General features: G+C 50.5%; 1 protein-coding gene across 3 annotated transcripts in view; it reads left to right on the forward strand.

The window, feature by feature from the left end:
* The first annotated feature begins 14,660 nt into the window (after positions 1-14,660).
* The window catches only part of DLGAP3 (DLG associated protein 3), a 69,479-nt gene continuing 56,609 nt past the window's right edge, over positions 14,661-27,530 (forward strand). The window contains exons 1-2 of one of the 3 annotated variants that reach the window (XM_070078782.1): positions 14,661-14,961; positions 18,465-18,573. The gene's annotated coding sequence lies outside the window, so the exon portion shown is untranslated. Of the gene's footprint in view, positions 14,962-17,834; positions 18,230-18,464; positions 18,574-27,530 lie in introns of those variants that run through there. The other 2 variants (XM_070078781.1, XM_070078783.1) reach the window with 2 other exon arrangements.

Consider the following 27,530-nt stretch of genomic DNA (forward strand, 5'->3'; position numbering starts at 1 on the left):
CTCAGACATCTTAACTAGCGTCTTAGCCACCAGGCCAAACACCTGCCCCTTGCCGATCTTTTTTAATGGTAGCATTCTGTTGGGTGGATGACGGTATCCTACTGACGTCATGAGTAATAACGTTAAACATTTTGTCATCTGCTTGTCGGTCAGTTAGTCATCCTTTTTGGAGAATGTTCATTTCAATTTTTTTGTTTATTAAAATTATTTTTTATTTAGAAAATTTACCAGACATAAACATTGTGCATATTTATGGGGTACTGTATGATCTTTTGTTGCATGTATAGATTGTGTAAAATCCGATCAGAAGAAACATATTTATCACATATTTATCATTTCTTTATAGTGGAGGCATCCCAAATCCTATCTTGTATAGTACATTATCTATAGTCACCCCAATAGAACCCCAGAACTTCTCACTCCTACCTGTCTATAACCAAGTACTTGTCAGTCAACCTTTCCTTGTTCCTCCCTTCCTCCTTCCCTCCCCAATCTCTGGTGACCACCATTTTATTTTTAACTTCTATGAGATTACTTATTTTTTAGACTTTACATATGAGTGACATCATGTGATGTTTGTCTTTCTGTACTTGTTTACTTCGCTTAGTAAAAATCTTAGCTTCTTTGTTTCTTATTGATTTATAGGGGTTCTTTGCATATTCTAGGTACAAGTTCTTTATTGGATACATGTATTGAAAATAATTTTGTGTCGTCTGTGGTTTCTCATTCTCTCTCACTTTTTTTTTTTTTTTGACAGGCAGAGTGGACAGTGAGAGAGAGAGAGAGAGAGAGAGAGAAAGGTCTTCCTTTGCAGTTGGTTCACCCTCCAATGCTGCTGCGGCCTGCGTGCTGCACTGATCCGGCAGGAGGCAGGTGCTTCTTCTGGTCTCCCATGGGGTGCAGGGCCCAAGTACTTGGGCCATCCTCCACTGCGCTCCTGGGCCACAGCAGAGAGCTGGCCTGGAAGAGGGGCAACTGGGACAGAATCCGGTGCCCCGACCAGGACTAGAACCCGGTGTGCCGGCGCCGCAGGCAGAGGATTAGCCTAGTGAGCCGCAGTGCCAGCCTCTCATTCTCTTTTGATGACCCTGAGTCTTTAATTTTAACAAATCAAGTCTGTCGATGTCTTCTCAGCTGGGTAGCACCTTCTGCATCATGCTTGAGGAAAATCTGTCCACTTCAAAGATGTGCTCCTGCGCGTTTTTTGGAAGCCTTCATATCTTACAGTTCATATTTTGTTCTATGATGCATTTTGGACTGCTTTTTGTGGCCACAGCTCTCTCCCATTCTGCTTCTACTTTTCAAGGTCAATGTTTAGTTTTTCTACAACTCATAGTTGTTAAAATCAAAAGCCGAAGGGACCAAATCAAGTGTTTTCATGTTTTCCCTGTATAAACTGCATATGAAATATGTAATAAAATGACTGAAGAGGGAAGTTTTCTTTTTGCAGAAGTATTTATGCCAATAAATGAGAAGGTAATTGTACTGTGAGTCTTCAAAAATAATCAAATATGCATATTATGGAAAACTATGTGTGCATTTCAAATTTTTTATAATAAAAACATACTAATTTGTTATAACATGTTGTTACAGGATCTAGTTGGAGCCACTAGGAAGGATAAGACATCCATTTGAAAACAACCCCTACTGGGGGCTGGTGCTGTGGCACAGTGGGCTAAGACTCAACCTGCCACACCGGGATCTCATTTGATTGCAGGTTCAAGTCTGCTCCTCTTCTGATCCAGCTCTCTGCTATGGACTAGGAAAGCAGCGGAAGATTGACCCAAGTCCTCGGGCCTCTGCACCTATGTGGGAGACCTGGAAGAAGCTTCTGGTTTCTGGATCTGCTCAGCTCCGGCTGTAGCAGCCATTTGGGGAGTGAACCAACGGAAGGAAGACCTTTCCCTCTGTCTCTCTCTCTCTCACTGTCTACATCTCTACCTGTCAAACAAATAAAAAAAATACACACACACACACAACACACACCTGGAAGAAATCAGCAGTTTACAAATAGATAAGTTGTCTTAAGAAGAGATGAGATTACGTTGAAGATGAAGCCAGTAGTGGCAGACCATTCACATCAACTAGGGAGGAAAAAATTAGTCATGTTCATGTTCTAACTAAAGGGGACCAGTGCTCAACAGCAGAAACAGTAGCCAACTCCATGGACATCTCAACTGGCTCAATTCTGATCTAACAGTTGAAGTGGAGCAGCCATTCTGCTTGACGGGTGCCCAAACCGTTATGCTCAGCTCAACAGACAAGAGCAGTTTTCAGTGGAAATCTGCAACAATTGGGAGCAAGGTTCTGAAGAATTTTTCTGAAGAATTTTAACAGGAGATGAGTCCTGGCATCACCAGGACTACCCTGAAGACAAAACATGATCAAAGCAATGGCTACTAAGACGTGGGTGTTGTCCAGTCAAAGCCTGAGCAGACCAGTCAAGTGCAAAGGTCATGCCAACAGTTTCTGGGATCCTCAAGGCATTTTGCTGGCTGACTTTCTGGAGGGTCAATGAATATGCGTTTGTTATGAGAGTGCTTCAGAAAGTCAGCCAAAGCTTCGCAGAACAACTGTAGACATCTACCTCCCAATCGTTCTCACTCCTTTTGGTTGCCTAATCTTAAAAATCTTTAAAAGAGGGGCCGGCCACTGCCTGTAATGCTGGCATCCCATATGGGTGCTGATTCCAGTCCTGGCTGCTCCACTTCTGATCCAGCTCCCTGCTAATGTACCTGGGAAAGCAGTGGACGATGGCCCAAGTCTTTGGGCCCCTTCCTCTATGTAGGAGACCTACATGCAGCTCCTGGCTCCCGGCTTTGGCCTGGCCTAGCCCTGGCTATTGTGGCCATTTGGGGAGTGAATCAGCAGATGGGAGATTTATCTCTCTCTCTCCTTCTCTCTCTGTAAATCTGCCATTTAAATAAATAAATTAATCTTTAAAAGACACTCATTTTTCTTCACTTAACAAAAAGACTGCACTGACTTGGTTAAATTACCAGAGTCCTCAGTTCTTTAGAGATGAAATAAATGCCTGATATGATCACCTACAAAGCTGTCTATTTTTAAATTTTCTTTATTTATTTGAGAGGTAGAGTTACAAACAGTGAGAGGGAGAGAAAGAGAGAAGGAGAGACAGAGAGAGGTCTTCCATCTGCTGGTTCACTCCCCAAATGGCCATAGCAGCCGGAGCTGTGCCAGTCCAAAGCCAGGAGTCAGGAGCTTCTTCTCAGTCTCCCATGTGGGTGAAGGGGCCCAAAGATGTGGGCCATCTCTCACTGCAAAGATATATTGATCTGATGGAGCTTATGTTGAGAAATTAAGTTTATATTTTTAATTTTTAACTTTTAATTCCATTTTCCACAAACTTTTTGATGTCCTCCCCTTGTATAATAACTTCTCTGACATTTTTCAATCTGTAATACATAAAAGGGATTTCAAATGAAGAGCAACAGCCAGATGTGCTAATTCTACTGGTGGTAATATTACACTACCTATAAAGAGTTCTTTTTTTTTTTTTTTTTTTTTTTTTTTTTTTTGACAGGCAGAGTGAACAGTGAGAGAGAGAGAGAGACAGGGAGAAAGGTCTTCCTTTGCCGTTGGTTCACCCTCCAATGGCTGCTGTGGCTGGCGCACCACGCTGATCTGAAGCCAGGAGCCAGGTGCTTCTCCAGGTCTCCCATGGGGTGCAGGGCCCAAGGACTTGGGTCATCCTCCACTGCACTCCCGGGCCACAGCAGAGAGCTGGCCTGGAAGAGGGGCAACCGGGACAGAATCCGGCGCCCTGACTGGGACTAGAACCTGGTGTGCCGGTGCTGCAGGTGGAGGATTAGCCTAGTGAGCTGCGGTGCTGGCCAAGAATTCTTGACTCAAAATTGAACCTGCCTCTGATCAAATCCCTAGGTTTAATTTCCAATTTACAGGAACTATGGAAGATAGGGTTAGAGTTAGGGTATCTAAACTGTGGGAAAAATTCAGGATAAATAATCTAGTTTCTTAGGGGAATAAATCCCTCCTCCCCCAAAAAGGAAAGAAAGAACAGAAAGACTAAGAAAACTTAACTGACATCAATTGATTACAATCTATGAGAAGAATTGGAACTTAATTGGATATTTGATTAGATATTTGATGACATTAAAGAATGTTACATTTTTAGATGTACTAATATAATTAATTTAGATGTGGTAATATAATTGTAATTATGTTTAACAAAAAAGTTCTTACAGAGATACATACTAAAACATTTATTAATAAATTATGTCCATGACTTGTTTCAAAATAATACAAAGAGGAGCATAGAAAATATAGATTAAACAACATTGGCCTTGTGTTTATAAGTATTATTCTCAGTTTTTTTGGTATATGCTTTAAATTTTTTATGATAAAAAGGATTTTTAAAATTTCTTTTGCTTAAGATTTATTTATTATTTGAGAAGCAGAATTACGGAGAGAGAGAGGGAGAGACAGAGAGAAGTGTCTTCCATCTGCTGGTCTATTCCCCAAATGGCCACAATAGCCAGAGCTGGGCCCATCTGAAGCCAGGAGCCAGGAGCTGCTTCTGGGTCTCCCATGTGAGCGCAGGGGCCTAAGCACTTGGGCCATCTGCCACTGCTTTCCCAGGCTATTAGCAGGGAGTTGGATCAGAAGTGGAGCAACCAGTACTCGAACCAGCGCCCATATGGGATGCTGGCACTGCAGGCGGAGGCTTAACCTACTATACCACAATGCCAGCCCCTATGATAAGATATTTTAAAAATGTATGTTAGTCATTCTTTTTGCTGTACTTTTCTATATTAATTTTAGAATCAATTGATCAGATCACATGGTATTTTGACTGAAATTGCAATGAGGGGCTGGAACTGTGGTGTAGTAGTCTTGGCTGCTCCTCTTCTGATTCAGCTCCCTGCTAGTGGCCTGGGAAAGCAGTGGAAGATGACCCAAGTGCTTGGGCCCTGAACCCATGTGAGACCTGGAAGAAGCTCTTGGCTCCTGGGTTCAGGCTGTTCCAGTCCCGGCTGTTGTGGCCATTTGGGGAGTGAACCAGCAGATGGAAGACCTCTCTCTCTGTCTCTCCCTCTCTCCATCTGTAATTCTACCTCTTAAATAAATAAATAAATAAATCTTTAAAAAAAATAAATTGCATTGAATTAGAGTCACACATGGTAAGAGCTGGCATCATTTAAAAATGTAATTTTAGTCTGTGAATATGAAATATCCATTTATGTCTTTTTAATGACTTTCAGTTTTATAGTTTTATTCATTTTATTAGATCTATTAATGATGTACTTTTAAACATTACACGCATTGTTATTATGCTAGTGCATAAATATGCAAATGACTTTGTATGTTGATCTTTTATCCGGACATCTTGCTATATACAAGTACTCCTAACAGTTTGTTTAGATTCTTTGCTATTTCCTAAGTAAGCAATTGTGTCATCATCATAAAAATAATGATTTTTTACATTAAAAATAATTTTATTTTGGTGCAGAAAATATTTGAAATTCATGCATAGCTTTTTTCACGAACTCTGAAATATCCTCATATTTATAAGGAAAATTTGATAGAGCTACAAAAGATAATAGACAAATGCACATTTCTGTGGGAGATCTACACATTTTCTTTTCTTTTTGTAAGATTTATTTATTTATTTGAAAGTTACAGAGAGAGAGAGAGAGAGATCTTCCATCTGCTGGTTCAGTTCCTGGTTGGCTGCAATGGCCAGCACTGGGCCAGGCCAAGCAAGGAGCCAAGGGCTTCATCCAGGTCTCCCATGTGGGTGGCAGGGGCCCAAGCACTTGGGCCATCTTCTGCTGCTCTTCCCAGGCCATTCGCAGGGAACTGGATTGGAAGTGGAACAACCAGGACTTGAACTGGCATCCATGTGTGATGCTGGTGTTGGGGTGGTGGCTTTACTCAATATGCCACACAACGCCAGCCTCTACCCATTCTCTTAAATTGTTGACAAAGTAGCTAGAAATCCAGTAAATATATTGAAGATAACAATAAACAAAATGATCAACAGAGGCATGACATCTGCAAACTTTTGCTTCCTACAATTAGATATTACCAAACCTGCAGACTTGTCCTAGTTGTGCAGTTGCTATACAAAGACAGTAGTGTAGACCAACAGCGAACATTCATTATAGCACATTCATTGCGGCTTAGCTGGGTGGTTTTTGCTCAAGATTTCTCATGCATTTGGAGAGATGTTGTCAGGGACTGCAGCAGTCTGATGGCTTGACTAGAGCTGGAGGATTTGCTTCCAAATAATTACATAATTAATGAGTTGGTGCTAGTGGTTGGGAGGAAGCCTTGGGTTCTCCCTGTGTAGGTCTGCTTGAATGTCTTCATGACAAATGTAGGAGGGACAGCCCATGGCTACAACCTTGGGGCAAGGATAATGGGCACCCATTTGGATATCACTATAAGCACGTACAAAGCAATCTCAAACACTGGTTATGTCCGAGTCACAGAGCAACTTTCAACAAACTTCAAAGAGCAAGTGTTCTACGGCGACATTCTTTGATCACAATTAAATTAAGTAAGAAGTTCGGATCAAAAACATAAACTAGTATTGGTATTTGGAAATGAAAACTACTTTTCCAAATAACTCATAGGTCAAAGAAGAAATTATAATGAGAATTTAAAAATGCTTAGAATTGATATTAGAAATGATCATGAATACCTATGAGATGCAATGAAAAAAAGTTCTTCAAGGATAGTTTGTAGCCTTACGTATTTATAGTATAAAAGAAGAAAAGTTGAAAATTAAGAAGATAACTTTCCAACTTGACCACTAACTTAAAGAAGGAACATACCTAAAGAGAGCAGGAGGAAGTGGATAACAAAAATAAGAGCAGAAATCAACAAATTAGAAAAGAGAAAATAGAGAGGAACAACAAAGCCAAGAAGCTAAGCATTTGATTCTTTAAAATGATGAAAATGTGGACAAACAAAAGAGAGAAAATACAGATACATATTACGCAGGGGGAAGCAGTAACAGGTGACACAGAGTTGAATGACAGCAAGACAATGTTATCAACCTTACAACAATACATGTGAAAACACAGATATATATTTTAAAAATCTAACTTCTTTGAAGTGACTCGAAAAGAAATAGAAATCCTGAAATAGTCCTTTAAATAGTTGTGTTAAAGAAAGAAGCAATAGCTAAAACAACTTTTCCATAAATAAAACTCCAGTTTTAGATGGTTTTACAGCTATATTCTACTGAAGTTACAAATATCAGATCATTCAAATCTTTTTTTTTTTTTTTTTGACAGGCAGAGGCAGAGTGGACAGTGAGAGAGAGAGACAGAGAGAAAGTTCTTCCTTTGCCGTTGGTTCACCCTCCAATGGCCGCCGTGGCCAGCGCGCTGCGGCCGGTGCACCGCGCTGATCTGATGGCAGCAGCCAGGTGCTTTTCCTGGTCTCCCATGGGGTGCAGGGCCCAAGCACTTGGGCCATCCTCCACTGCACTTGCTGGCCACAGCAGAGAGCTGGCCTGGAAGAGGAGCAACCGGGACAGAATCTGGTGCCCCGACTGGGACTAGAACCTGGTGTGCTGGCGCCGCAAGGCGGAGGATTAGCCTAGTGAGCCGCGGTGCAGGCCTGATCATTCAAATCTTTTGCAAACTTTTTCAGAGAAAAAAAAAAAACAGAAATGATAGGCCCATTCTAGGAGGCTAGACTAATCTAGAAACCAAATACTTGATAATAAAGACAGGAAGCTGTCAGGCTCATTTCATTTATTTGTATAGATGTGAAAACCTCCAACAAAATGTTAGCAGGTTGAACCTAATGTTACATGTAAAATAAATCATAATAATTCATGAATAAGTTGGGATTATCCCAGGAAAGTAAAATACAATATGGGAAAAATCTCTGAATGTAATTGATCACATTATATGATTATGTGAAAAGATACAGAGACAGCCTTTGATAAAACTGAACATACATTCACCAAACATTCTTAGAGGAATAAAATAACATTTTCTTTACCTGATAAGAGAAATTTCCAAAAATCTTACAATAAATATCCTAAAGAAGAAATATCAGAAGTATTGAAGTAACAAACATGGTAGATGGAAGATCTATGTCTATCTCTGTCTTTCTAATAAATTTTTAAAAATGTTGTGAACATGAAAAATACACCCATCATCACCAATTCTATCCAACATTGTAGTCTAAGATCCAGTCAGCACAGAGACCAGAAATATAAGCCAAAGGCAACAAGATTATTTCATTTCTGTATACTAAATATAGTTATTTTATACTATTTCTCATAATTTGAATAGTTGAATGCTTTGCAGGTGCGTTTCTGCTATTCCTTGTTGTTTTCTGGTTGGTTCTCCTAGGGTTCTCCCGAGAAACAGAATGGATTGTGCATATTCAGACATACGGGAGGGGATCTATTATGGGAACTGGCTCACACAAATGCTGAGATGTCCCTCAATACACTGTCTGAAAGCTGGAAAACCAGGAGAGTCTGGGATGTCATCCTGTCCACACCCAGAGGCCTGAGCAATCAAGAGGAGCTAATGACATAACTCGAAATGCAAGGCTGGCAGCCTGGGAACTGGGAGCTCCATGTCTGACAGCAAGAATGAATGTTCCTGGTCAAGAAGCAAGAAAAGGGGCTGGCCTACAGCACCGGCATCCCATAAGGCACCGGTTCTAGTCATGGCTGCTCCACTTCTGATCTAGCTCCCTGCAAATGCGCTGGGGAAAGCAGTGGAGGACGGCCCAAGTGCTTGACCCCCTGCACTTCCAGAGACCCGGAAAACACTCTTGGCTTCTGGCTTTGGATCTGGTGATTGGCCTAGCTCCAGTTGTTTTGGCCATTTGGGGAGTGAACCAGTGCATGGAAGATCTCTCTGTGTGTCTGTCTCTTTATAACTCTACCTTTCAAATAAATAAATAAATCTTTTTTTTTTTTTTTTGACAGGCAGAGTGGACAGTGAGAGAGAGAGAGACAAAGGTCTTCCTTTGCTGTTGGTTCACCCTCCAATGGCCGCCACAGCCGGCGCGCTGCAGCCGGCGCACCTCGCTGATCCAAAGGCAGGAGCCAGGTGCTTCTCCTGGTCTCCCATGGGGTGCAGGGCCCAAGCACTTGGGCCATCCTCCACTGCACTCCCGGGCCGTAGCAGAGAGCTGGACTGGAAGAGGAGCAACTGGGACAGAATCCGGTGCCCTGACCGGGACTAGAACCTGGTGTGCTGGCGCCGCAGGCAGAGGATTAACCCATTGAGCCACGGCGCCGGCCTAAATAAATCTTTAAAAAGAAGAAGAAGAATGAACAAATTCACTCTCAGTCTGCCTGTTCTTTCTGGGTGCCCAATGGATTAGATGGTGCCTGCCCACACTGATGAGGGTGGATCTTTTTTACCCAGTCTACTGACACAAACACTAATCTCCAGAAACACCTTCACAGACATGCCCAAAATAACACCTGACCAGACACCTGGGTATCCCTCAACCCAGAAAATGTGCTACAAAAAATTGCCCATCACACCGGTTCTTGTTCATGGTACCACATTTCCTTGAGTGTTTAGTGGTATTTGACTGTAAGTTATTCTTTTTCTTTGTAACTTTTATCTATGGGAATTACTTGAGGTCTGAGATGCGGGGGAGTTCCTCTAACAAAGACTTACATTTGTTTCTGCCAGGCACCCTGGGCCACTGCCATTTTGGGACCATTTTATGCTAAATTCTTGGTTTGTATTTTTCAGATCAGGTAGGTAGAGAGATTTTGACTGTGCATGAGGTGAGATTTAACTTACAGTTGTGGATTCTTGGAAGGTGATACTTCTATACCCATGCTGGTGCCAGTTTTTTTTTTTTTAGATTTATTTGTCAGAGTTACACAGAGAAAGGAGAAGCAGAGAGAGGGAGAGAGGTCTTCCATCTGCTGGCTCACTCCCCAACTGACTGCAACAGCTGGAGCTGGGCTGATCCAAAGCCAGGAGCCAGGAGCCCCCTCCAGGTCTCCCATGAGGGCTCAGGGACCCAAGGACCTGGGCCATCCTCCACTGCTTTCCCAGGCCACAGCAGAGAGCTGGATCGGAAGTGGAGATGCCGGGGTGTGAAATGGCGCCCATATGGGATGTCGGCACTGCAGGTGGCAGCTTCACCTGCCACGCCATAGCGCTGGCCCTGGTGCCAGGTTTTAAAACAGGCAATCTGGCTTAGGCATTGTGGCTCAGCAGTTTAAGCTACCACTTGGGTCACCTGTCTCTGATCCAACTTCCTACTAATGCATCTTGGGAGGCAGTAGAAGATGGCTCAGATGCTTGGGCCCCTGCCACCCACATGGGAAACCCAGGTGGAATTCTGGGTTTCTGACTGGCCTGGCTCAGCCCTGGCTATTTCATGTATTTGGGCAGTGAACAGTGGATGAAGGATCTCTCTGTTGTGAGTTTGGCCCCTAAGAAGTCTTGCTCCTTGTTTTTGTCTCCACATGAGAAGGAATTTTTTTTTTTTTGACAGAGTTAGACAGTGAGAGAGAGAGAGAGAGAGACAGAGAGAAAGTCTTCCTTCAGTTGGTTCATCCCCTAAATGGCCACTATGGCCAGAGCTACGCTGATCTGAAGCCAGGAGTCAGGAGCTTCTTCCTGGTCTCCCACGTGGGTGCAGGGCCCAAGCACTTGGGCCATCTTCCACTGCCTTCCCGGGCCACAGCAGAGAGCTGGACTGGAAAAGGGCAACCGGGACAGAATCCGGCGCCCATATGGGATGCCGGCGCCGCAGGTGGAGGATTAACCAAGTGAGCCACGCGCCGGCCCCTATAAGAAAGAATACAAGGAAGAGACACAGATAAAGGTGAGCAGGAAAGCAAGATTTATTTAAAGCAAAAGCACACACTCAAGGGATAAGTGCAGGTAAGCTGGAGAGGGAGAATGAGCTGCCATTGATAAGACTTGGGGCTGTCCTTTTACATGGCCTGGACTCGGAGGCAGTGGTGTCTGGGGTGGGGATTAACTGAATATTCAAATATGGTGGAGTTTGGAGCAGGGCTTGATTACTGCCCGTTTCTGTGCCATTTTCGGAAATCTTGGAGGTGTCTTGGTGTCAGGTGCATGATGGGAGTGGAAGCTGGCCATGATTATTCCATCTTAATGACATGATAATAAACTAAAGGTCACGGCGGGGAGCAGCCTGCAGCCATGTTGGGCGTTTTTCAGCTGGTGCTGTTTCTAAGCAGTGAAACCTGGCAGCAGTGGTCTGCACAGAAGGGGGTGGGGTTTTGGTGGTGCCTGCAGGGCCGCAGCGCAGTGAAGCTGCAGCACAGGTGCTGGCCATCCTCAGCTCCCTGTATCTCATCTGTCTGTCTCTCTCACCGATTCAAATAAAATGACGAGAGAGAGAGAGAGAGAGAGAGAGAGAGAGAGAGAGCTCCCACTGGAGTGCCTGGGTTTGATACCTGGCTCCTGCTCCTGAATTCAGCTTCCTGTTCATGCAGAGCACGGGAGGCGGTGGTGATGGCTCAGGTAGTGAGGCTCCTGCCATCCACGTGGGAGACCTGGATTGAGTTCCGGCCTCTGCACTTCAGCCCCAGCCCAGCCCCAGCTGTTGCAGGCATTTGGGGGAGTGAAAGCAGGTGGGAGCTGTGTCTCCCTCTGCCTTTCTCTGTGTGCCCCTCTGCTTCTCACATAAATAAATAAATAAAAACCAAATTAAAAATTCTCTTCCCATTTCCTCCGTGTAGGTAGGGAGCGGCAGATTATAGAAGCTAAAGTTACATTTCATTTGTCAACAAATGCCCTTGTACCAGTTATTTATTATCACAATATTAAGGCATAACACATCATCCCAAAATTTATTTGCTTAAATAAACATTTATCACTGCTCGGGAATCTTCAGATTGGCTCGATGGGTCTTCTCAGTCTCCTGGGCTCGCTCACGTGTCTGCAGCCAGCTGTGGCGAGGTAGGTGTTGCTGCTGCCATTGGCCAGGCTCTTGCGCACCTTTGGTGGCGGGGGGGGGGGGGGTGGTGGTGGTGGTGGTGGTGGTGTTTCAGCTGGCTGTAGGCTGGTCTCTGGTGGTCTTGGCTTGGATGCTGGGATGGGATGGCCTGGCTCTTGTCCACCTTATCAGTTCCTCCAGCAGCAAACCTCAGGCTTCTCCTCATCCTGGAGGCAGGAGGCCAAGAGAGAGAGTAGCAGCATGCAAGTCTGTTAAGGCCTTGGCTTAGGATCACAACTTCTTGCACATTTCCTATTGGCCAAAGCAAGTCACAAACCCATCCTGGGACAAGAGGTGGAAAAACAGAGTCCACCTCTTGATTCAGGGAGTTGCAAAGTCCCATGGCAGTGGACACGTAGTCTGGGAGAGGAGAGAGCTGGTGCTGTTTGTGCAACCGGTCCATCCCAGCCTGCACGGCTTCAGGGCTCTGCTCGCTTCTCTAGCTTGACTGATTCTTAGTTTCTTGCCAGCATATTGACAGATGTGAGATTTTCAAAGGAATATTCGATCCGTCGCTTGGTATCCTTTATCGTGTTTTCAGTGGGAGGATCAGCCAAGGCGCCCAGCCTGCTCTGCTGCTTGAGTGACACTTGGTGGGTCTCTGTCCTTGCACAGGTGTGGCTCTCCACCTGACATTTTCTCCCCCGATCTTTAAGGCTCCACCAGAATACCCCCTTTATGCTCCTCTTTGCCCAGGCAGAGCTGGCTGTTGCCTCTAGACTCTAAAAGAATACTATGCCCGCTTCCCTCGACACATGGAATTTCTAAAACAGTGGTCCTCATTTACAGAGTGCAGGGGCCCTTGTTCAAGTATTCATAAACAATTTCAAGACACAGTGACAACAGAGCCGGTCACCAAGAGTGAAGTCTTCTACCTGTGGGGCTCTGTACCACCGCACAGGCCACACTCCCAAGAAGCCAGCTGCTACGGTTCCTGGTTTACACCTGCACTTTCCTGGTTAGTCACTGGACAGGTAGTCTCCCTGTCTAAGGTTAACCTGTCCGATGAATAATGATGCCTCCAAAAGGCTGCAAGGTGTCAGGTACAATCAGTCCACGACTGTTGAGTGAACTAATGCCAACTCTACTATGTTCTCCATTTTAAAACACTTCAACTCCTGGATAACCGCTTGGAGAGAAAAGTAAAAATAAAACAAAACAAAAAACCCCAAACATTAAATGTCCACATCCATCTGGTTTCAGAACAGTTTGCAGAACCGAGTCTTAGAACTGAGTAAACACGGTGGTGCCTTTTAGCCTCCTGCCTGATGGCTGTACCGATGCGGCAGGGGAAGGGAGATGTTCCTTTCAGTTCTAACTTTCTTATTTTCTCTGACATCCACCCCTGGTTGAACCCTAGGCTGGGAATTACCTGTAAGCTGCGTGGTGATTTAAGGGACAAGGGCCTGGTCTTGTGGGCAGCAGGCGAGCTGGCCAGCCTGATGATTTCCGCCAGACGCCTCGGTTTCCCTTGACACGAGGACTCCGCAAGTCCCTTACCCTATGTAGGTAAACTGGCACCTTTGAACACCTGCCCCGGGCAGCCGGGCAGCCGGGAGAGGGCTCATCTAGCTCTTCTGGGCCCATGGCTTCTATTCCCTGTGCTTCAGTTTCTCTCTTTAAACAAGGAGGAGAGCCACTGTCCGCAAAGGACTACAGACAGAAGGGAGTTGTCGGGGATCCCTGAGTCAGAGCAACTCCCAGGTCCGTTCTTGCAGAGGCCCACAGTCTCCCAAGCCAGCCGAGCCCACTCCTCACCATCCCGACCTCCCAGGACGCACAACGCCCCGCACCACCTGCCCCAACTCGCAGCGCCCGAAGCGGTCGGGGTTCCCTCACACCCATTCCGGGACGTCGGAATCCAGAGGCCGCCCCTCCCCCCGCAGCCCCTCCCCCTGCGGCTTCCCCCACGCCGCCCCCTCCCCCCTATTACAGCATCGCTCCGGGCGCCAAGACGGATCCCAGCCAAGAACTGCTGCAGTCGGTTCCCCGCCTCTCTCTCTCCTGCAGCCTGAGCTCTGGCTCTGCAGCTCGGCCGTGCCCCGGACAGTCCCCTCTCCCTCCCCCACGCCGCCCCCGCGTGGCACCCCCTGGCTCGGGGCCCAGAGGTGGGCGGGCGCAGTGGGCGCGGGCGGGGGCCCCGTGGCAGGTGTAGCGGGGTTTCCGGGGCTCTTCCTCCACACCCGGGATGCCTCGGCTGTGCAGACCGTGGGTGGAGGACGCCTGTCCATGGCTCTGAAGCCGGGCACCGCGCCCCATCCTGGCAGGGGTGGGGCACGAGGAGGGGCTCCTTGAGCCGGGGCCAGCAGGCGAAGGCGGGGAGCAGGTCGGGAAACCCTGGGAGAGTCTCCCCCGGGGACGAGCCTGGGGGGCTGTGTGTGACATTCAGGGCGTGACCGAGCCCGGTGGGCGCGGGACCCCGTCTCGAGGCCGTGTGGCCGTCTCCCACCCGCCCGCCTCTGCCTTGGCTCCCCGCGCCTCTCCGGGCCGTGTGACCCTGGGTCCTGGACCCGACTCCCCGCGGACGTCGCCTCGGGGGTCCCCGGAGAGGGGGACCTCGTTGGCGCCGCCAGCCGGGCCTCCCCAGCACGGCCGCCGGGCGACGCGGGCGCTCCTCCGGGACCCGGCGGCCGTCCGCCGGCTGCGCCCTCGGCCCTCCTGGGTCCGGTGCGGGGGCGGGCGCTCGTCCTCCTCCCTCTCCGGGCTCCGGGCTCGGCCGCCCTGCGCGGGGGCGGGGGCGGGGGCGGAGCGCGCGGGCGGGATCCCCCCGCCTCCCCTTCCTGGTCCCCGGGAAATCCAGCCTCCGCGGCTTGGCCGCCTCCCGCGCCCGCGCCCGCTGCCTCTCGGCGCTCGCTTGGGGCTCCGCAGCCGGCGCGGCCCCTCCGCCGGGGGCTCCGCAGTGCCGGGCCCGTCCCCGCCCGCCCGCCGCCGCCGCAGCGCCCCGGCCCGGGCCGCCGGCACCATGTAACCCGGCCGGAGCCCGAGCCGGGCCAGGTAAGCCGCGGGCGGGGTGGGGACCGGGCCGCGCTCGCCGCGCCCTCCGCAGCGCCCCCCAGGCTCGGCCCGGCCGCGGCCCCGGCGCCGCCCACGCCCCGGGCTCCGGCGGCCTCGGCTCGCAGCCCCGGGAGGGGGGGGAGGGGCTGGGCCTCGGCGGCCGCCCCCGCCCCCGCCCGGGCCTGGCGGCCCGCGGGCCTTAGCAGAGGGCGGGCGGCGAGCACGCGGACCGAGCTCCCGCTGCCCGGCCGGGGCCGCCGGGGCCCGCGCGTCCCGGCCCAGCCTTTGCCGGGTGCCTGCCCGGCTGGAGGCTTAGCCGGTAGTGGGGGGTGGGGGGGGGAATCGTGGTGCCGAGGAGAGCCGGAGAGAAGTTTCGGCGGCAGGTGTGTGAGTGTGTCACCGTGTGTCGCCGTGGGCGAGTGTGTGTGCGTGTGCAGGGTGTGACTGTGTGTGGGGGGGACATGTGTGTGCACGGCTGTGTGAGAATGTGTCTGTGCAGGTTCACTCCCAGTCATCCACCCCTGGGTTGTATCCCCTCCCCCCATTCCTAGCGGGACGTGGGACAGGGAGAGCAGACTTTGCAGAGGTCAGACATCCCCCACCCCTTCCCCAGGGACTCCTCACTCCTGTCTCAGGCACCCCCTACTTTGGGCTTCATCTTCACCTGCCTGGGGGCTCCCCTCTGATGCCCCACTGGCTGTGTCCTTCCTGCCTGGTGGGGGGCGCTGGAGTGAGCTGGAGGGTCAGAGCCTGTGTGTTTGGCTTCTCCTTCTTGGGGCTTGGGAACTTGTGTCACCGAGGACCCTGCTGAGCAAAGAGCGTGGCAGGGTGGAAGCCACCGTCATGCTGTCTTTCATCAGAGCAGGTGGCTCTCTCGACTTCCAAGTTCTGGGTCATTGGTTCAACCCACTGGCTCCAGATGGGTCCGTGCTAAGTTCTTTAAAGTAATAATAATTAAGCAATGCCCTTCTATCGTTCAGGGCTTTGCAGCCTTGAGAAGCAGATAGGGCAGAGTTTCAGTTCAACCCTATGAAATGGCCAATATTCAACTTTTTTAAAGAAAAAAACCTACGAAATAGCAATTTCACATGGTCCAGTCTAATACAGATGAGGATGGTGAGCCTGGAAAAAATGGATTGCATTTTCTACAGTCACACATTGCTACTCAGTGGAACAGGAAGACTGTAACTCGGGTCTTTCGGTGACCCAAAGCATTGAGCTGGCCAAGGTTAGAGAGCACGGTACTCCCTGGTGTGCTCTCTGACCCTGGAAGCTCTGCCTTCCCACCTCTGCCCAGCAATCCCTGAATACTGGGGCTACTTCTGCACCCAGCTGCCAATGCCTAAAAGGGAGAGAGGGGGAGAAGAGAGAAGGGAAGGGAGGGAGAGGCTTCGTGAGTTGGCAGTGAATCAGGGTCTAAAAAGGGAGCTGGGAGGGCCAGGGTGGCAGGTGTTTCTAAAAGGAACACGAACATAGGATGAACAGCCTCGGATGCAGCCCCCGCAACCCCCCATCTCCCCACTGCCCCACTGATCTGGCAGGCAGTGCCCACTCCATTTGGTGCCAGGGGGCTCGCGTCCAAGGAGTGAGCTTCTGTGTAGCAACAGAATAATGGCCAAGGGAGGAAACTTAGAATTGACTTGGTCCAACCTCTTAATTATAACCCAGGGGTTCTGAGGCCCAGAGCAGGGAAGGAGACCCGCCCAAGGTCACACAACAAACTTGTAGGTTCCTTGTTGAGTCTTAGCCCAGAGCTCTCCAACCCTCTGTGTTGACTTCTGTTCCTTATCCCCCACCCCCACCCAATCAGAGCTGAACATGGGGAGTCTGGGGAGAGGAAGCAGGCTCATTAGCCTAAGGCTGTAAATCTTTCAACCTGGAACTCCTTTCCCAGGAGAGGGAGCCACAGATGTTCCTGGGGCTGGGGATTCCTAGCCATACCCACCTCAGAGGTAGGCCGTGGGCTTGTCTTGATTCCTGCTGGGGCAGGGCCAGAGCTGCTACAGGGCCAGACTCCCAGACTTTCTTCTGTGTCAGTGCCTGCGTTCAGCGGCTGCCTGGCACCAGAAGCATCTCTTCCAGCTGATGCTGGGGCTTGAGCGGGCTGAGCTTTTTCTCCTTCAGCCTCCCCAGCTTCTGATGCATTTTGCTGCTAGCTGGGCTGACGATTCCTGACCTTATTGGTACAGGGGTGTCTGGGGCTTGTCTGATTTAGGAAGGTCTGGAGTTCCCCTAAACCTTGTCTCATCCAAGAGTCTAGGGCAAAGAATCAGGGTGTTCACCCCCAGTCCCCGTTTTACAGGTGGGGAGACAGAAATTCAGTGAAGGGCCGCCTACAGAGTTGGAGTGAAGGGAGGCAGGGAGTCAATGACAACAGAACGTTGGCCTAGGGAGGCTTCCAGGGACCCCCTTCCAGTGTGTTACCGTCCCTGTGGTCAGGAAACCTTTCCAGATTCAGATTTCTTTCCCACTTGGTGGAGTCAAAGCTTTGTCTCTCAGTGGGGGTTGGAAGAACAGCTGCATACCCTCCACCATGCAAGCATTATGTCTAGATCCCCTCTTCATCCACCCCCCCCCCCTTCCAGTCTGAAGGCTGCTGGCTCAGCGGGCCTCCTGCCGTCTGGGGAGTCTGGGTTTGAGCTGGGGTGAGGTAGTGGCAACATCGTTATGGTAACGAGCTGCCAGCTCATCCTTGCTAATAACTTGTCAGGCCCCTGGGCTCAATGCGGCATCCCTTCCCACCAGCCTTTCTTCCCATGTCACAGACAGAAAAAGTGAGGCTGGAGGGAGGGGCCTGGCAACTAGGGAGTCTGGGGAGGTGGAAGCTGGGGAGCGGGGTGAGGGGAGGCTGTTGGGGGCTGGCTTTTACGTATGGGAACCTAAATTTGAATTTGATTGTATGACTGTTAGCATGCAGATATACACAGAACGTGCTTGTGTGAACTTGTACATGCTAGCTGACATGCCTTCACACAGCAGCCCACACGCAAACATGCTTCTGGGCATCAGAACATGCTTGTGCGTGAATCTGCCTCTACCATGTGCACATAAGGCACCCAAGAATTCTGGCTCTGTGGGGGTGTCCAGGTTTGTGGGAGGGGATCTGATCTTTTTGATTCGGCTTCAAAGTGTCTTGTTAACAAAGGGACAGAATGGTCCCAGGGTTCCTTGCAGTCCAGAGCTCAGAGTGAGAGTGAACTGGGGATGGTATGAGGGGCCCAAGCTCCCAGCTCCCAAAGGCTCCTGCCTCTATACCCTTTGAGCTCAGGTAGCCCCTACTGCCCCCCCCTTCTGTTCTCATCCTCTCCTCTCCCTGTGTGTAAATATTAAAGAGCTGAGCCTGCAGGGCTTATGTAGACATGGGGAGAGAATGAAATTAAAAAGGATTCCCTCGCCCCCATCCTGACACCCCCGCCCCACAGTCCCCCGCTCCTGCCTCCTCCCTTCTCCCCTCCCTTCCCCTCCCCTCACTCAATGCTTCCACATGTCTCTCCTCCCCCCAGTCCAGATGGGAGCTGGCTCCTTCAGAAAGGGGGCTCAGAACAGGGTGTGGGGAGCTACCTCTCTCAGCTTGCCCCCACCACATCTGTCTGCAGGGCCGGGAGCCCCCACGTGAGTATTTCTCTTGTTTTTTGGGGTGGTGGTTAAGAATGAAAGTGCTTTTTAGAACCAGCTGTGAGTGGTGTTGAGAGGCTCAGGGCTGAAGGAGGTGGGTGGGGCCCTCTCTCTGCGCTCCCCCAGGGAAGCCCCCGGTCTGGGTTTTTTGTCTCCCTTGGGACATAGAGGGAAGGGAGGGGTATCCGGTGCCACCGGTAGATGGGAGCAAGTGTGGGAGAGGTACCAGTGGAAGGGCTTCTGTTCTAAAGAGGGTGTTTTGTGGGGCAAGCCAGCTCCTTCCAGTCCTGCGATTCTGGCAGTAGGGCTGGTGAGGCACCGGGAGCTGTCCTGAGTGCTGAATGGGACTGGGCTGGGGTTTGCGCCTTTGGAGCTGTCCTGAGTGCTGAACCGGGTTGCATTTGCCCGATGATGGAAAGGCGACTGGGCAGTGTTGAGGGCTCGTTAGAAAAATTCTCCCAGGTGACCCACTTTCCAAGGGCAGAGTCTTTGCATAAAAATATAGATCCTGGGGTCCTCCTGTGGAGTCAGGCCTCACAGTTATAGTGGTATTTGGGAAATGGACACCTCCCCACCCCTCAAGCCCTTTGCTGTTTCAGCACCCTTTTTCTTTTCCAAACCATTGTACTGTTAGTGTGGGGGAAGGGATGGAGGATGAAATTGTGGCTGTGAGCTCTCTTCTGGGTTCATTTTCAGCACAACAAGCTTAGGGGGTACTCACACCAGCCTCTCTCCTATTGAGTCTCAGAAGTTCAGGCTCAACATAGTTATGCATTAGGAGAGTTTGGATTTTGCTGGTTAGGCCTGGGGTGAATCAAGCTCAGGAATTCAGGATAATTTTATTGGTCACTTAGTATCTTCGTGCTCACCATACCTTGTAATTCAGGACACTGAAATATTCTGCAAGCCTGTCTTGTGTTCTGCCCATCCCCAATTCTAGCTCACAGGAGCATTTGGGAGAGACTTGTTGGGGAGGAAGATTTCTAAGCAAAGGATTCAAGGAGTGGGTGGGGTTGTTCAGTGCCATGGAGAAGAGGAGGAGGCTACTGGAGACAGGGCAGTGGGAAAGGAGGCAGATGTGGGGGTGTAGAGAATATTCAAATTGGGGGATGAAGTCTGGGCTGCAATCCTTCACTCCCCTGGGTATTTTCTTCCTGCTGACCTAGGGTCGGGGTCATCTCAATTGTCTAGTTTCTTGTGCTCTGCCTTTGTAACCATGAAGGGAATACAGCCAGGAGTTATTTCTCCAGGTCCCTTCACTTGTCATCCCAGGGGGATGAGAGCCAAATGTCAGGACATGCAGATGAGACTGTGGGGGAACCACAGGCAGGAGGGGTTGATGGCAGCTTCACCTCCCATCCCCAAGAGTGCAATCAAATATTCAAATAGCATCCTTCTTAGGGGAAGAGGAAGGAGAGGGTTTCCAGATGGTGCTGGGCAAAAGCTGGGTGTGGCCAGGAGTTTAGGAAAAGGGAGCAGTATCTAGGGACCCTTCCCCCTCCCCCAGCTGAAGCAGCTTGTCCGTTCCAATATTTGACTTCTTGTTAATCAGGAGCCCCTCACCCATCATGTTTTTTGATGAAACTCATCAAGATGATTCCTCCCTTCTCGAGCTGCTTGAGAGGAGCTGAGTTTTCCTGTGCTGTGGGTGCTGGGAGGTGGTGGGTGTGGGTGTGGGTGCCTGTTTGGGGAGGGGAGGTGTTTGTGCTCCACTCGGCTCCCTTGGTTACATAACAGCTTTGATAAGACTTCACTTTAGAGCTGCTGCTACTGCCTGAAGCAGTCACCCCTCCACCCCCACATGGAAGGCTGGATGTCCACCCCCTTCTCCCCGGCCCCTTGGAGAGTCCTGCTATTCATGATCCAGTGTTCCAGCAGCTGCTTCCCTGCCAGGAGGTGTCTGCTGCTTGCTTCCCTGTCCTCTATCCAGCTCCTGCTTTTAAATTCTTGTTTCTTGTGTTATTTTGAGTCCAGGTCATCCCCTTTACATTTTTTAAGCCTGCAGGTCTATCCTCTCTGTGGGCAGGGCCCTGAGGCTGGGATGGGAGGGGTTCACTGAGCATCAGGCAGCTGTCTTCTGGGGAAGAAGAGGGGCTGTCCTGGAAAGTTTTAGGGCCCAGCGATTATTCCTTTACTGTTTCCTTTCTTCCGTTGCTTCAACAACTGTTTTGGAGTTTGGGATGATAGGCCAAACTCAGAGATAGTGGCAAGACTTAATTTATCTTTTTTGAATATAAGAGCTGTATAATATGGATATGGCGGGGATGGGGGGGAAGAGGTGCACCTCAAAGCAGAGGCATCTCTTTCATTGTTAGGAAATTTGTTTTTTCCAGGCATGGGACGAGAGAATTACAGAGCTCTTCTTTAAAATGACTTGTTTCTTTTTCTGAGGACAAGTGAGAATGTATGTGTCCAGGAATGAAGCGTAGCCTATTACTAATAGGAACAACTTTCCAAATGGAGAAGTGGGAAGCTCTCGAGTTTGCAAATGCAAACTTGTGAGACTCTGGGTTCCTGGCCTTGTGGACAGGATAGAAGCCAGAGGAGGGGCTGGATGGCTGCAGGAGCTGTGATTCTGGTGCACATGCATGGGTGTTTCTGTTGGGCATATGGCTGTATCTGTACATTAGCATGGGTGAGTACAACATACATGTTTATGTGTGTAAACACTTGTGTATGTATGTATGAATTTGTGTTTATATCTGTGTATAAATGTCACTGTTAAGGAAATTACTTAATGTGTGTGCTCACCCAGTAATGCATATGTATGAGTATACATGTGAACATATATGTGGGAGCATGTATATGCCATAGGCACGTGAATCAACAACATATGAATATATCTGCTATATTGAGTTATATATGTGTAGGAGAGAGAGAGAGAGAGAGAGAGAGAGAGAGAGAATGAGAATGAATGACTTGGCTGGACATTTGGCTGCCCCAAAGTTTTCTAACTATTTTGAACTTGATCCACTCTGATGCCCATGGCTCTTCTCCAGAAAGTAGGCTCTCTGAGGTCTCTCAAATTCCCCTGTCCTGGGACACCAGCTATTCCCCAGCACCATTCATAGAAAGGGAGTTTGCAGAGGAAGAAATCCTATACAGGCCTTGGGGACAGCTGAGTAAGGGATCCTGGTCCAGTGCTGTCCAGATGCTGTGGTGCTCAGGAGTGTATGTGGGGAATAATTAAGGGGAGGGAGATGTTAACATTGTGACAGAAGTTTCAAGAATGAAGAACAAGTTGGGCTTAGTGGAGGACAGAAGCGATGGCTGTCCAAGTGTACATGTCAGCTTCATGCTTTTGTGCCTGTGGTGGTTCCTGTCTATGTGTGTATGTGCTTCTTGTTTGTGCAGGAATGTGCATATATTAGTATAGGTGTACTTTGTAGTACCCACATCACCAACAGTTCCACAGGAGGGCAAGCACATATGTGCTAAACATGTGTAACTGTCAACAGAACATACAGAGTGGGCACATGCTAACACTGGCCTGATGGCAACTTGTTTTTTAAAAAAAGATTTATTTATTTATTTATTTGAGAGACAGAGTTACAGACACAGAGAGAGAGAGAGATCTTCTATCCACTGGTTCACTCCCCAAATGTCCAAAATGGTTGAAGGTGGGCCTATCCAAAGCCCGGAGCCAGGAGCTTCTTCCAGGTCTCCCACATGGGTGCAGGGGCCCAAGAATTTGGGCCATCTTCCGCTGCTTTCCCAGGCCATCAATAGGGAGCTGGATTGGAAGTGGAGCAGCTGGGACTCAAACCGGTGCCCATATGGGATGCTGACACCACAGGCAGAGGCTTAACCTGTTATGCCATAGTGCCACCCCTGCCCATGGCAACTTGTAGCCATATATGTGTTTGTCTCTTACCCAAACCAGGTTCGCAACTGCCTGCACACAGCCCCTGTTCCATTGTGCATCCCTCACCCAACACAGCCATTCCTCAACCAATGTTTATTTTGTGCCGTCACTGGGGGGAGTGGGACCTATGCAGCGGCAGGTAGGTCAGCTCTAGAGGGAGGAAGAGTGGGGTTTGGCATTGAATCTGCAGAAGGGCAGGCCCCTAGCTGAGGCTTAGAAGTTGAGCAGGTATTTACCAGACAACTGTTAGAAAAGGTGTTTGAGTGACAGGAAGTCTCCTTACTGTCCTGCACTCCTCTCCCACGGCAGCCAGAGTAAGAAGCAGTCATGCCTTTCCAGTGGTTTTCCATCTCACTCGAGGCAAAATCCAAAGTGCTGGTGGGGCCTGAGCGACATGAGCATGATGTGCAGCCCCCATGACCTCCCTGAGCCCAGGTGCCACTCCTGCATGGGCTGCTTTTCTGGGACACCCCCCATGCACGGCACAGCACCCCCTGGAGGCTGTAGAGCTGGCTTTCCACCCTGCACAGCCTGAAATGCTCTCCCGCAGATCTCTACGCAAGCTCACTCTCTCACTTTATTCAAGTCTTTGCTCCAAAGTCACTTTTTTGGAGAGGCCTCCTCCACAGTCTATCTTAAGTAGCCCCTTGTCATTCTGTTCCCTCATCCCATTGCATCGTTACTTTTTATTTCAGCACTTGCCACCGCCATCATTTCATCTATTTATCATCCCTCGTGTAAACTGCGTGAGGATGGGAGCTTCATCTGTTTTGTTCATTGCTAAGTCTATTGTGTCCAGAAGAGTAGCTGGCTCAGGGTAGGCACTCAATACATATTTGTTGAATAAACACATTTTAGATAGATCACACTGGCAGCCAGTGAGGAGCATGGCTTGAGGCAGGACGGGATGTGAGGCAGGGAGGCCAGTTAGGAATCTGTGATGATCATTTTAATGAGAAATTAGAGTGAGGGAGACCTGATGGAGGACATCGGCAGTGGAGGTGGAGGAGATACAGAGTACAAACATGTACCTGCACACACGTGTGCACACATGTGCACATATGTATTTTAACCTGATCTGCCATCTCGGGGGGAGGCTAACTGTCTTTATGTCTGTATGTGGTGGGCCTGTCACAAACAGTGACAAATTGAACAACTTCTGGCTGCCCCCGGCTGCCCTTCTCCCCTGGTCTTGTCACCGCCATCCCACGTGCACCCACCTCTGCCAGCAGGGCTGCACAGGGCTGCCTTGCGGGGGTCCCTGCCATTCTGTTCCATCAGTGATGCAGGGCTCCTGCCTTAGGGAACCAGGTAGGAAGCGAGCAGGGTCCTAAAGAATGGGAAGGATCTTAGCAAGGTGGAGCTGCAGAGACTTAGGAACACGAGTGAGAGAGGTAGAGGGAACCCACGAGAGAAGGGGAATGCTGACGACTGCTCAGAGCCAGAGAGTGCTGCTGAAGCCAGATGGGGGTGGTGGCCAGGACAGTGTCTCAGGCGGAGCCCCCACCTCTCCTCCCTTCTCCACTGTGGGTCCTTTCTGCTAGGGGCTGGGGCTTTGGGGAAGCGAGGGATCCGGTTCAGAGTTCCTGGTTCCCCTAGGCTATGGTGGGAAGTCCCAGTTTGTACAGGGCAGCCCCCAGTTTAGCAGGAGAAGAGGGATGTCTCTGGGGGTCTCAACTTTGCTTGTTTTTCTTTCTCCCAAGAGAGCATGGGGACTTGAGCTTGTGTTGCAGCATGAGGAATTGAGCTTAGATCTCCAGTAGGACAGTGAACTGCTGGCTCGAAGTGACTGAGGTGTAGTGGGTGGGCAAAGCTGGGCAAGAAAAGGAGGAAATGGGAGTTGTGGGTCGGCCTCACCCATGCCACCCCCTAACGTCTGGTGGGGGGTGCTGTCAAGGCTAACCATCTTTGAGATAACCTCCCTGAAGCCTTCCAGCCTGGGGCTGCATTGCCCCATCCCCAGGGACCAGTATGAGCGCCCCTTCCAGGTTCTGGGGTGTAAAGTGCCTTCTGCCACTCTCCTCTCTGATCTGGGCTAGGGGCCGTGCACTGCAGCCGCTCCCCTCCCACCTGGGTTGCGAGCATGGGGGTTGGGCCGGAACAGCCGCCAGAGCCGCCCACCTGCCCGCGGTGTCATGGCAACGACTCTGCCCACGTGGACGATGAGGAAAGGGAGGAGAAGGAGGAGAGGAGGCTTCACGGAAGACATGAGGATGGGAGGGGGCTTCTCAGGGTCCTGCTGCCGGCCCCCTCCCCTGTGGCTTGCCCCAGCCCTAGCTCCTTTCAGCTTAGAATCCCCAGGGCAGGGCGGGGCTGGTGCTCCAGCCCTGGCCTCACAGTGTGGATGTCCTTGGGTGTCCTAAGTAACGATGACCTCAGCCTCCCATGCCGTGGGGCCCTGGCTGGGTCCTGGGGGACATGGGGCTTTGGCATGTGCAGGCCTCTCCTTATCCCCCCACCCTGAACACTGGGGATGCGGGGATGGTGCGTGGGGCTGAGGGGATGAGAGCCCGACCTACTTCTCCATTTTCTCACTATTTTTCAAAAGGAAAATGACCCACTTTTCAGCCAATCAGACTGGGGCCTGTTCCCCGGCTGATTCCCTGAGCCCCCCTGCTCAGGCCTCTGCCCCATCCTCAGCCTCTTCGCCACGTGCTGGACCCACTTCCTAGGGAGGCAGGTGCACCTGGGTGGAGTGGTTCTTCCCTGCCAGCTGCAGAGACTCAGGGAGGAGCCTGTTTCCCACGCGGCAGGGTGGGCCCTGCCCTGACTGACCCCCCTCCAGCCCAGCCCTGGGTGCGTACAGTGCCCTGCCTTGGCCCTGCGCATTTCGGGTGTCTTATCTACCATTCCCATACATACCCAGGATGCCCCTTGTGGAGGGGCAGGGAGGGCTCTTGAGAAGGGTGGCAGGGCACCGTGCCCCTTGTTTCACCCTGTTTTAGTGGGTAATGGTGGGCTGTCTTCCCAACCTGCCCCATTTCTCCACAGCGAGGGAGAGCCCGTGGCACTGGAGAACACACCTGTCCATCTGTCTGTCTGCCTGCCTGCAGGAGTTCCTCCCAGGGACCCCCTCCTGGAGGGTTCTGTCTGAGCCTCTCCTCTAAACTCCTCCCCTCTCCAGGATATTGGTCTGGGCCTCAGAGCCCCCACCCTCCCTCAGCTATATTGGCCTGGGCTGGCTTGGGGGGTGATTAGGGATTTAATTATGTAGTTTCTCCAGCTCAGTAGATTAATTCCATCCATCACAGGCGGGCCCAGCCTTCTCCCCCTCTCTGGGCTGCCTGGCCGAGCCCAGAGGGAGGGAACAGCATTGCTCACCTGGGTCTAGTATTGGATCTGGGGACAATGGATAAAGTTCTTGTTGAGGAGAGGATTTGGTGTATGACATTGAGCAGGTGTGGGTGCCTGGGAGCTGTGAAGTCAATGCGTGCATCTGTTCTGTCATGGGCAGACACATGTGAACAGGTATGTGAGGTTCCTGTCTCTGCAGCTGCCGTGCACTCAAGCATCAGTGTCAATTGCATGAAAATGCACACGTGTACGAGCCCTGGTGGAAGCAAGTTCGTGTGTATCTGTGTCCGTGATGTGATTATAACACCCTAGATGGGGACTGATGTTATGTAAGTTGTATGTGGATGATTGTGTAGTTGGGTAGTTTGTGTCTAGGTGAACGCACATGTTAAGTGGTGGGCGAGCAGTCTTGGGGGAACATGTATGGCTGTGTTTGAGGAAGGGATGAATGGGGGTGGAGGTTTTCTGAAGCTTACTGATGAATCAGGGCACCCTGAGGGGCCACCTGCTGGCCTCCAGTTTGATCAGAGAGTTGTACAGCTTTGGACATGTTCTGTTCAGCCTTAGACTTGGTCTCCTAGCAGTGGGGAAGCTCTGGACTCAGATGAGTTGAATCCCTCTTCTACCACCGGTGTGACTTTGGACAATCTTCTTTACATTTCTGGGTCTCAGTCTCTTCACCTGTGAAATGGGAGTTACGGTACCTGCTGTGGAGGATAGTTGCGAGAACCACAGAGGAAGAGCATCTCAAGAACTCAGCACAGTGCCTGCGCAGGACAGGCATTGAAAGAGCTCAACCTGAGGCTCACAGTAGAAAGACACCAGGAGCTGTTGTGGTGTGCAGTGTGTTCAGTGCGTCTGCCCATCCTGTGCTGTGCTGCAGAGTGGCCCTCCTGCATAGGCTTGCACGTCACCCTGGGCAGGACCCTCCCAGCTCTTTGGGGAGACGCTGTCCCTGAGACCAGCTCTGCCTGCTGCAGGGAGTCACTTTCCTCCTGTTTCTCCTCCTCTCCCGATGCAGTAATTGTGTGCACTGCTTCTCAGTGGCTCAGCCGCTGACCTGGAACTCATTGAGCACCTACTGCATGCCGCGTTTGTCTAAGCAGGGATAGATTGCATAAATGTTGGCCTTCGGAGAGCTCACAGCCTGCAAACAAATATTTACCCTACTGTGGGGAAGATCAGGAACCCAAGAGGAGGTGGTGAGCGCTGTCCTGAGATTGACAGGGAGAGTGTGTTAGGGAAGGCGAAGCCATGAGGACAGGGCTGTGGAGGGGCTGGGATCCTGAAGTCACCGCTGCCTCCTCGCCTGCCCTGTGTACCTTCCTGCTGTGTCTTTAGCTCCAGGCTCTCTTCTCTCCTGCTAAGCCCAGAGATCCAGAGAGGAGAGCTCAGATTCCTGAGGTTGGGGCAAAGTCTGGCAGAGCCAAAAAGCAGGAGGTGCTACCCTGCGAGCCTGCAGTCAGCCAGCCAGTGCACCTTGATGGGGCTGTGTGGCGCCCAGCCTTGTGCTTGACTTCCCTGTGGGAGGGGCCCACAAGGAGGGGACAGGCCCTGGAGCTGGAAGCCCTTGTACTCGCTCATGCCGAGAGCGTACAAGACAGTATGCCAACCCAGGAGGCAGTCATAAGCTCTGGACCTTGTAGTGGCACTGGACACCTTGGATGGGGATAGGAAAGGCCATGAACTTGGACCTTGATACTCCCTGGTGGTCCCAGGAGGCTCTGGAGGCCAGGGTATCACCAGCCCAAATCACAAACGAGAAGGTGCTAGAGTTTGGAGATACAGGCGCCAG

This window comes from Oryctolagus cuniculus, chromosome 7 (assembly GCF_964237555.1).
Source record: "Oryctolagus cuniculus chromosome 7, mOryCun1.1, whole genome shotgun sequence".
Taxonomy (NCBI): domain Eukaryota; kingdom Metazoa; phylum Chordata; class Mammalia; order Lagomorpha; family Leporidae; genus Oryctolagus; species Oryctolagus cuniculus.